This window comes from Cavia porcellus, unplaced genomic scaffold (genome assembly GCF_034190915.1).
Source record: "Cavia porcellus strain 051 isolate PalLab524CR breed Dunkin Hartley unplaced genomic scaffold, mCavPor4.1 scaffold_32, whole genome shotgun sequence".
Classification (NCBI taxonomy): domain Eukaryota; kingdom Metazoa; phylum Chordata; class Mammalia; order Rodentia; family Caviidae; genus Cavia; species Cavia porcellus.
Window position 1 is genome coordinate 38,293,078 of NW_026947515.1, and position 10,795 is coordinate 38,303,872.

Sequence of the window (10,795 nt, forward strand, 5' to 3'; positions counted from 1 at the left end):
ACCTGTAGTCCCAGCTTCTCTATAGGCTGAGGTAGGCGGATCACAGGTTCAAGGCCAGCCTCGGCCACTCAGCCAGAATGTCTCAAAATAAAATTTTAAAAAGGCTTGACGATACAGCTCAGTGCCAACCAGGATGCGCTGCCACAGGCCCAGAGCACGGACTGGAATCTTAAAACTGTGGGCCAAAATAGATCTTTTCTCTTTATAACCTGATTAGCCCAGGTACTTCTGTTAGTGACAGAAAGCTGACTAACACGGGGGATCAATCCATTTCTATACATCAGCCTGAAACACTATGCTTCAATCTCTGGTAACCGAGGGAATCCTGCGTAACAGGCGCCCTGCCTGCCACCCTGTGCCCAAGCCCGAGAGCTCCCACCTTCCTAGGGGGCAGATGCAGTTCAGTCAAAGGGCACTTGCCTGACACACGCAAGACTCTGGGTTCGATCCCTAGTGTGATGTGTGCGGGGTGAGCTAGGGGGTCCTCACCTCCTAGTTCTGTGTCCTTGTGGGTCCCCTCCCGGACCACACCGTGGACCCCTGAATGGACCACAGTGATGTATGACTTCCAAAGCTGGGTGGAGACAGCCCTGTGTCTCACCAGGCACAGGGCACTGCATAGCGCCATGGCTTCCACAAGGGCACGTGGACAGGTCCTTGGCCTAGTCATGGGGAGCCAGGGTAGGTTCCTGTGGAAGTAATGCCTTGACAAAATCCTAAAACCTTACCCTCCCTTCTGACCATCTGGTGGACGCAGCTCAGTGGATAACACTTACCTCTTTAGAACAGGCTCAAAATCCCTGCAAGGTGTCAGGAGACACCGCTGGTGAGTGTGTGGGTGCACCGCAGAGAGCCAGACCAAGTCCCTACTCCCCATTAGGTCACGTCTGAGCATTTTCTCAGGGGCTGCCTACACTCAGAGCACAAGCGCAGACACACACACGCCCAGCAAAGCTGTTGCCGGGGTGGGGGTTGGGAGGGGGTGGGAGGCTGCGCTGACCGGCTGTCTCCACTCCTATCTGTCTGTCTGTCTGCTAGCACGGCCCTGCCCAAGCTCCCTGGCGCCCTCTCCCCTTCCCTGTAGAGGCCAGGCCAGCCTTCCCGTCTCCCTCGGTCTGCCTTGGAAGCCACCGGCCTTCTTTTCTTCCCCTCTGCTAAACCACTTTGTTCTTGTGATGCCCGGCCAGCAGGCATCTCTGTGTACGTTTCTGAGCCGCCTGGCCTGCTGATGGGCATGTGCACGGGATTGGGAGGAGAGGGTGGACTCCACCCTGTGAGGTGGAGGAGGCAGGGGAGCGCACTGGTCAGCTCCCCACATCCATACAGGCCTGGCCCGCAGTCGCAACCCCTTCCAGTCCCTAAGCTGGCGCGGTTGGGTTTGACTTTGACTGAGAAGCGGAAGAGAAAGAAACGCACACGGAGGGGGGCGCAGTGCACTATTTTATGTTTTGCCCCCAGGTGAAGCTGTCTGGACTGACCTTCCGCCCTGTGGGTCAAGGTTCCAGGGAACCACTGCAGGGATGTTCTATCCTCCTTGGAGCTGGAGGTGGGCAGAACCCAGGTGGGACTGTACCCCACCCCACCCCACCACTTAGCCCTGCACCCCACATGCATATTGGCACTGCAGGGCTGCTGTCTGCAAAGAATGTGAGTTATCCCTAATCTCTAATCTTCCTGCTTTGAGGTTGAATCAAACCCAGCCAACCTTCTGACCCGCACTGAACAGGCTCCCACCCCACACAAGCCTTCGAGTTAGTGCGGGCCAAGGCGGGGAGGCTCCGCCCCCTGCCCCCCCCCCCCGCCGCCGCTTAGCCAATCACCGAGCTCTTCAGGTTTCCCGACCAAGGCGGGGGAGGGGCTGCAGGGGTTTCCAGGCCTGCAGGCTGCGTGCTCCGGGGGCTGACGCAACTGTACAATTTGGCTTCTTTTTATCACATATATCATTTTGCCATATATGGTCACCGAGAGCTACTGGCAGTGGGGCCCGGGTCCAGATGGTGGGCTCCCAGGGTGGAATGAGCTTCATACCAGCCCAGAACAAACAGACCATCGCTCAGCCGCCGGACAGGTGGGTGGGCCAGAGCAGGGTTATATATAGCTCTGGTCGCATTCCTTCACTAATGCATCTTGGCCCCCAAATGTGCAAACAATCTCCATTTCTGGCTCTTTTTACTGAATTTGCTATTCTTCCATAACCAAGGGAACGGGAAAAAATCCGGGAGGAATGCGGGGGAAGAGGTCTGCCGCCTCCCCCACTTCCTCTCTGGATTCTCCAAGCCCCTGTCTCTCCCTCCCCTCTCTTCCGCCCCTGTGCCCCCCTCCAGCCCCATCCCACCTCCAGGGCCTGCCCTTAATTCCTTTCCTCCTGCACCCTTCAGCCAGGTGAAGCTGCCCAGGTGCGAAGGATTCCCGAGGAGAGCACGAGTCAAAGCAGCGCGGCAGACAAGAGCCCAGAGTCTCCGGAACCTTTGCGTGCCAGTGGTCGGAGGGTCCCCCTTCCCTGCTGGCCTAACCTCCAGGGGAGCTGCCTCAGCCTTGCCGGGGTGCAGCAGGATCTGACAAAGGTGACACGTGCAATACAGAAAGCTAACCCTAGAGAGACTAAAAGATGCTAATAAATACTGGGATCCCCAGAAGAGGTCCAAACACCAGTTCTTTACACCCTGGGCCGTTTCCCATTCACTTGTGAGGATCTCACTCAACAGCTCCGACCTGAGGCAGCTCCCGAGGGCAAACCTAGGGACACTCACAGCAACAGAGGTCTCTGGATGTCAAGGGCAAGGAGGCCACTAACCTCCCGCATGGTGTCCTGAAGCCCTCCTCAGAGACCGCCCACTCTACCTAAAATGTGGCCTATAATTCACTTCCAGAATCGTATTCCCCAGACCTCCATCTCAGGGAGGCTTAATCCTGAAACTTTTTAAAATTAGCACAGCCACTCAGGAGGCTGAGGCAGGAGGATTACAAGTTCAAGGGCGGTCCGGGCAATTTAGCAAGACCCTATTTCAAAAGAAAAGAAAAAAAAAGTCTGTGAGCATGTGGTTCAGTTATCCTTGGGTTCAAACCCCAGTCCTGGGGAGCAGAGCTGCTGCTATTAGAACTGTTAGAGTCCGGGGTGCTTCTCGGGTGTATGATACAGCATAACTGCGTAGAGTTGATTCTCCATCTTTCTAGGGTCTGCATCCATGAACTCAAGCAACCTTAGACCAAAAATTCTTCCCAACGGGGTGGGGATATAACTCAGAAGCACAGCCCCTACCTGGCAGGCTCGAGTTTGATCCCTGGTACCTAAATAAATAAATAACCAAAATACTTCCCCCCCAAAACATCCAAGAATATTCCGAAAAGCAAAACTTGCATTTGGTGCCCGAGGAGTAAGCATTAGGCTGAATCCACTCAAAGGAGGTGATGGCTGGGCACATCCCGCTGTGACCATCGCTTCACCTGCCCACCACCTCACCAGCACTTGGTGTGAGCACTGTTCACCTATCCGTACTGTATTGTTCAGCCTGCTGTGGCTGTATCTGCACTGGATGGATCCAGACTGTTTTTCCTTTACATTATCCCCTAAACAACACAGCACAGCAGCGCACTTACACTTAGTTATAGGTAATCAAGAGATGACTTAAAAGTCTACAGGAGAGGCCGGGGTGGTGGCTCACACCAGTCATCCCAGCACTTGGGGGGCTGAGGCTGCAGGATTGCCCAGAGTCTGAGGCCAGTATAGGCTAATTCAAGGGCAGCTTGAACTGCATAGCAAGAGCCTGTCTCAAATAAATAAATTATTAAATAAATAAAAGCCTACAGGAGAATATTCACAGCTTCTACGCAAGTACCATGCCATTTTCTGTAACAGACCTGAGCATCTGTGGATCGTGGCATCTCCTGGAGTCCTGGAAACATCCTCGGTGGATACCAAGGGACCATCCAGCTTCCCAGGTAGATGTGTAACAGCTGCAAACCAGGCTGCAGCTTCTGATTCCCTGGCTTGGGGGAGCCTCAGGCTCCCACGCAAACCCACTGACCAGGGACATAAAGAGTCTTCTTGGTCAGTGAGGGTGAGCTGTAACCTGGGAGTTGGAATCCTGATTGTTGCTTGGCTCCGCCCTGAGTTGGCAGGGTCCCCCAATACATGCTCCTAATTTCTTAAAATCCTTGTCTCTTTAACTGTAAAATCAGAAAGTAGAGAAGTTTGATAAAGATCGAATAAGATTATTTACATAACAGTAACTATTACTTGGTATTTACATAATAATAAGAACTATTGAACCATCTCTGTACCATTCCGTGTTGGCTGCTGGAGATGTGTTATTTCATTAAGTTCTATTCCTTTGTCTATTTTATTTTATTTTATTTTTTTGAGACAGGGCCTCACTGTGTAGTTCAGGCTGGCCTTAAATTCACTGTACAGCCCAGACTGGCCCTGAACTTGTGGCAACCCTCCTGCCTCAGCTTCCTGAGTGCTGGAATTGCATGTGTACCACCATGTCTGGCTCTTCTGCCAATTTTAAAGATGAGAAAACTGGCTCAGAGGAGCTAGATCACTTGGCCAGCACCCCCCAGCTGCCACATGGGAAGCTGGAAAACAGCTCGTAGAATCCCAGAGCTGGAACCCCAGAGCTTGGGTGTCTAAGCAGCCCCATTGCCTTCCTTCCACACCAGTCAGCCTTGAAAGAACTTAGTGCTATTTGCCTTTCTTCTGGAATGTCAAGGCCGAGCCTGGCAAGACAGGCTCAGGAAGGACACTCCGGTTTGTACAGAGAATGCCCTTGGTGCTTGCCTTGGTGTTAGCGCAAAGGCAGTGTGGTGGGTCCACTGGCCTACATTGTGGACACCCAGGAGTGGACTTCAAAGCTCACCCTTTCATTTAATAAGAGCACAGGAATAGTGAGCGGTCCAAAGAGGAAGCGAAGCGGGGAGAGTGAGCCGAGCATCTCAAGGGAGAGGCCACCTGAATGAGAAGCCCGGGACTTGGGGCCAGCACTCTGCAAGTGGAGGCCAAGGCAGGAGGCCAGGTGAGAGGGCTGCCTGGAAATGGTTTTGTCTCGGGGCATGTTTTGTGTTCTTTGTTGACAGCACTTAATGGAATTTGGACTTGAGAGATTAAAGTTCAAGAGACTGTTGATTTCTAAGAGGTGCTTTGCCTGGATCGAGGGGGAAGCGGCACCAGTAGGAATTTTACCATGTTGCCCAGCAGGCTGCCCGCAGCTGGATATAACTGGTAACTTATCAGCTATCGTAACTCGTAATAGCTACTTATCAGTAACTGTTAAATGTAACTGCTATCATTTTATAATATGAAGCCTAAAATAAATTGTAAGTATATATAATATAAAATAATGTATGAAAAAAATTATGGTTATATATTATAAAATTATATTCAACACATTATCCCTCTCCTCTCAACATCTTTTTAAAGTATATTCAGCTCTTAATTTAAAAATGAAGTAGACTGATTTTGAAAGACAGTAACTTTATAAAACAAAAGAGAAACCAGTTCCTAGCTACCTTATTTGGTTGGTTACGATCTTTTGGTTTTTCTGTTTGTGTTTGTTTCTCTGTTTGAGACAGGGTCTCAGTATGTAGGCTGTCCTTAAACCCACTATTAGCCCAAGCTGGCTTCGAACTCACAGCAACCCTCCTGCCTCAGCCTCCCAAGTGTTGGGATTACAGGCATGAGCCACCAGGACTGGCTCCCAGTTTACTAAAGCCAGATTTAAATGATTCTTGCTCTTCTTCCTGATGATTTGATTGACAGGAAAGTTTAACTTTTTGTTTCCCTCTTGCTGGATTTAATGGCCACACTTTCTTCTTTCTACAAGGAAAGTGTCTCAGACTTTGGAATTCGCATCGCTCAGCATTGCACTGGCTGCTGTACAGCCCATGGTGCTGCTGGGTTTGAAGGTGGGTGTGTGGCCCTTCTCGGTCCCTACCCCTGTGTCATTGCATCACAGGGATATGAAATGTATGCAGCAGGAAGCCTCCCTGTGGGAGCTGGTGCTCCATTTGCCTTCCAGGGGGAAAAAAGCAGATAAGAAAAACCCACAAAAAGCTGTGCAATGATTCATTTTTTTTTGGTCTTTTTGTTTTTATCGGTACCCGGGATTGAACTCACGACTGCCTGCTTGCAAGGCAGGCGCTTATGCTGCTGAGCTAAATCCCCAGCCCCTGTGCAATGATTCTTGATCCTATCAGATGCACCCCAAGGGAGACAGAAGCTCACCCCAGGGAAGAGCACACCAGGCCCCAGGGAGGCTGAGTCAGGGAAACCACACCGAGGAGACTCAGGCTCCTCAGGGGCCGTGTCATTCTTTTAAAACATTTCCACTGTAATTTTCAAATATGTACAAAAGCACGGGAAATAGGAGGCCCTCCTGCCGCTCACTCAGTTTTAAGTTGTCAGCACTGTTGTTCTGGCTTCATCCTTTCCTCCCACATGGCTTTTCCTTTTTCTGGAATACTTAAAAGCAAATTTCACATCTATTACTTCACCCATAAATACATCAGCATTTATCTCTAGCAGATAAGGACTTTGTTTTTAACACAGCCGTCATCCTCGTATCACAGCCAACACAAATAATTCCTTAATATCAAATAATCTGGGCTCCGTTTTCCTGGTTTCAAAAATGCCTATTTTTGGTCTACTCAAAGCAGAATCCAAACAAGGTTCATACTTCACATTTGGTTGACTCGGGTTTATCATTTGTAAGTTTCCACTCCTCTGCTCCGTATATTTCGTGGTGTTTGTTTGTCGAAGAAACTGGTTCATTTGTCCTTTAGAATTAGTCTCCCGGGCTGACCATAGTCACGTGGGGTCACTGGAGTGGTCTTTAAAGACAGAGTCTACGTTAAAATCCGAGAGGGCACCTCAGTGCCACCTGGGGGGACTTGGGACCTTTCGGAAGCCTTGGCCCTTTGCCTGGTCATTCTGATTCCAGACTCAGGCTGGAGCCTAGGAGCGTTTTCTTAAACTACCCAAGTCATTCTGATGTACAGCCTTAGGTTGACAATGCGCTTTCTTGTTGGACTTTTCTCAAATCTACTGATTATCTAGGAATAATACTGTAAAGAAGAGAGGAGAGGAGGAGAAGGGGAAAGAGAAGGAAAAGGCAGCAAATACTTAGTATAAGCACTCATTTTTAAAAATTCTTTTTATCGGTACCAGGGATCGAACTGATGACCACCTGCTTGCAAGGCAGGTACTTATGCCGCTGAGCTAAATCCCCAGCCCCTATAAGCACTCATTTTGATTGGTAGGACTTAGACTGAGATAGTGTTATTGAGAAAGAAATAAGTGATTGAAGTTACAGGTTTATAAGTTTAGGGAAACAAAAACACTATGAAAATGAAGCATCTCAAGTCCACGAGGGAGCCGGTGTTCTAACCTCTCCTCCTGACACACCCAGCTGAGACATCCAGGCCACTGGTGCCATGAAGAGGCGGTTATCAGGCCCACACTCGGAGTGGGGTTCTGCACCCTACCGGGGTGGGGCTCCCCTTTTAACTCTGCGGTCTGAATTCCCCACCTTGAAGATGGATTCCTCTTAGTACTGTACTTAGTACTCCTTTATGACCTGCTTCTGAGAATAAGAAACACTGAAATGAAACAGAAGCATCTAAGTTTAAATACTTGTTGCATTCAGCGCATGGGACAAATCCCTTTTGTGGCATTTTTAAAAAACAAAATTCCACTACAATTTAGAAAAGCGTATTTGAAATAACTGCTTGGTAAGTACTTAAAGAATACAAAATTGAAAGGACGCCCTTTATGAGTGAGTATAATAAATGTCTCATTCACAGATGTGGGTCACATAGAGATTTAAAAGATTTACATTGGGAAAAAACCATAAAAGAAAAATTCATAAATTTGACTCATTAAAGTATAACATGAGTAATAAGTCATAAGTCTACACAGTATCATAAACAAAATTAATTCAAGAAGAAGACAATGGAACTCACTTAAATGTCGCTCAAATGAGAATAATTTTGAACAAAAGGATCCATTCTGGGGAATATGTAGGACTTTGGAAGGGTGCAGTAGTTTCACTATGTACTACCATAGTGGCGTTCTCCAAGACTCAAATTTAAATTTTAAAAAACCTACAAATCATAAAATTTTGAAATTTGATATGCAGGTTGCCTCTCATTTGTGGAAAAAAAACCACTGAATCGGGGCTGGGGATTTAGCTCAGCAGCCTAAACGCCTGCCTTGCAAGCACACAGTCGTGAGTTCGATCCCTGGTACCAGTAAAAAAAAAAAACCCACCAAATCGTGTACACATACATGCGTGTGTGGAAATGAATCCTTAGAAGAACGCATGGCAGATGCACGCCTTTCTAGGCAGGGGATCAGAACATGAAGGGTTAATCAGGGAAATCTGTGGCTTTTTCTGCAGTTTGAGTTTTTTATGAGAATGTTTTTTATAAATGCTTCCCAAATTAAAAGGAACCAAATAACTGTCGCAGAACACAGAAAAGGATGGAACGCTTCCCAATTCAATTTACAAAACCAGCGCCAGGCCTGAGACTGAAACCCTACAACACGAGTGCAAATAAAAAGGCCGGAGATCAATTTCACTTATGAATATGAATGGAAAATTCCTATGCAGAACATGAGCAAACGGCATCCAGCAGTATATGAAAAGCATGACTAAGCAGGCTTTATTCCAGAATCACAGGGATGAATGAATATCAAAAATCTAGTCATGCCGCTTACCAAGACAGTCAGTGCCGCCCTGAGACCAGGGCAGGAGGGCGCCACCCCACAAGCCTCCTCTTCCTGCTGCCCCCAAAGAATATTCTCGGCCAAGGTGACAACGGTGTGTCTGGTGTCCCTCCTCTGTCAAGATCACACTTCCCCCCTCAGCATCCTGCCTCCCCAATTCCCTGCCCAAATGGCCTAAACATTTCCAGAGCCTCCATGGGCCTTTCTTTGGTTCCATTCCACAAGTGGGTCTTGCACCAGGCTGGCACACACCCCTGGAGCTCAGGATGGCGGAGGTGCGGCTGTTGGAGTGGAGGATATGGAAGGCTGGAGATTAGGGGGATGCGGGCTAGGAAGTCTTTAGTTGTGCATACTGGTCCCTAGTGGTGAAGGATGCAGCTGAGGTTGAGTCTCTATGCATCCGAATTCTACCATGAAATTGCCAGAAGCATGATAATTCTAAATTTAAGCCTAGCCTTCCAGGTGGTTGTGCAGGGTAAATATTAAGGTAAAAGACAAGAGAAGATTTTACTTAGCAGTTTGATGTTTTTGCTTTAAAATCCTATTTTTTCTAAATCCTTTTTATTTCAAGAATAAAAAGAAAGAAAAGGAAAAAGGGAAGAAGGACAAGAAGGAGAAGAAGAAAATCGAAGTACTAAGCAATGGAGCATTTGTATTCTTGGTCCAGGACCCATAATCGTGAAGGGTAACCCAGCCAGGAATGAACCGAGGCAGGAAAAACACCCTACCACAAATAAGGCCCGAGAGACGAATCAGGAGAATGGAGAGGCAGGGTAAGAGGAAGATAAAAATGGAGATGTCCTAAGACTGCATCCCTGGGTACCTAGGGTACACTTCCCGTTGCCTTCCCTTGGCCAAGTGGGGTGAGAAACGCCAGTGTGACAGAGATGGAGAAGACTCAGTATGAATTCTGAAACTTCAGGGTGGTGCACGTGGTGACTGTCACCTAAGAGTTGGGAGCAACTTTGCCATATAAATGGTCGTTTTCATTTGTTTTTTAAGCCTGACAGTTTTATAAAAGAGAAATCATTATGACTGGCCCTTTCACACTCAGCCCTAAAGCAGGTCCCCTTGGTGGTTCTCAGAGAAACTGCGGAGTTTCGAGCTGAAGGTTTGCGGAGGGTTGTGGTTCCCTCCTGTCAGAGTGGCTGCCAACTCAGTGTACGAATGAGCACTGCTCTGGCTCTAACTGTGGAGATGTGGTTTTCTGTTTATTTTTTTAAGCCGGATTTGATTTCTGGATATTAAAGTCCAAGGAACAGACCAGAAGTGGAGGCACTCCGAGATTGCTGGGTGGTTCTTTATCTTTAAATTTGCCCTCAACCTCCTGGTGTATGTCCTACACAGAATGACTCTTTTTTTTCTCTTCCTCCCTTCCCTCTTTTCTTTCTCCTTTACTTCCTTTCAATCCTTCCTTCCTTCCTTCTTTCTTTTTTCCTTTATTGCACTGCTGAGGATGGAACCCAGGACCTTGCACAAGTTAAACAAGCACTGTATCACTGAGCTGTGTCCTGACCTTTGGTTCTCTTTAAACATGTCTTTAAAAATGGTATAATGTACCTTTTGTAGAATTTACCCATTTTAAGGATACAGTTAGACAAGTTTTAGTAAATTTATAGTTGTGCAACCATCACTGGAATCCAGATTTAAAATATCTCCAGTCACTCTAAATATTTAGTTTGTGTTCATTTGTAATCAGTGCTGGCTCCAACCTCGTGCTTCAGGCAACCACTGGTCTGCTTTCTGGGTCTAAGGTTTTGTCTTTTTAAAAAATTTAACATAAAATCCTGTAGTATGTGGTCTTCTGTGTCTGACTGCTTATATTTAAGAGGAATATTTTTGAGGTTCATCCATGCTGGGGAATGCATCAGTACTTCATGCTGAGATACAGAGGCCATACTTTTACTGAATAGTATTCCGTGTGTGCATTTCCCACATTTTTAGCTGATAGACTTTCAGGTTTTGAAAAATGTTGCTATGAGCTTTTGCTATAAGTCTCTGTATACACGTGTACTTGGATTTCTTTGGGTACCTAGGTAGTAGTGAAATTGTTCATCCATATAAAGTCCA

At 47.5% G+C, this 10,795-nt stretch overlaps 1 long non-coding RNA gene across 2 annotated transcripts; it reads left to right on the plus strand.

Moving 5' to 3' along the window:
• Positions 1-1,844: 1,844 nt before the first annotated feature.
• LOC134474277 (uncharacterized) lies at positions 1,845-6,519 on the plus strand. Of its 2 annotated transcripts, XR_010045018.1 has the most exons (3): positions 1,845-2,068; positions 2,379-2,564; positions 3,857-6,519. It is a non-coding gene; the product is annotated as an uncharacterized LOC134474277 (long non-coding RNA). The 2 variants fall into 2 exon arrangements; XR_010045017.1 differs by having other exon boundaries at positions 2,379-6,519.
• Positions 6,520-10,795: the final 4,276 nt, after the last annotated feature.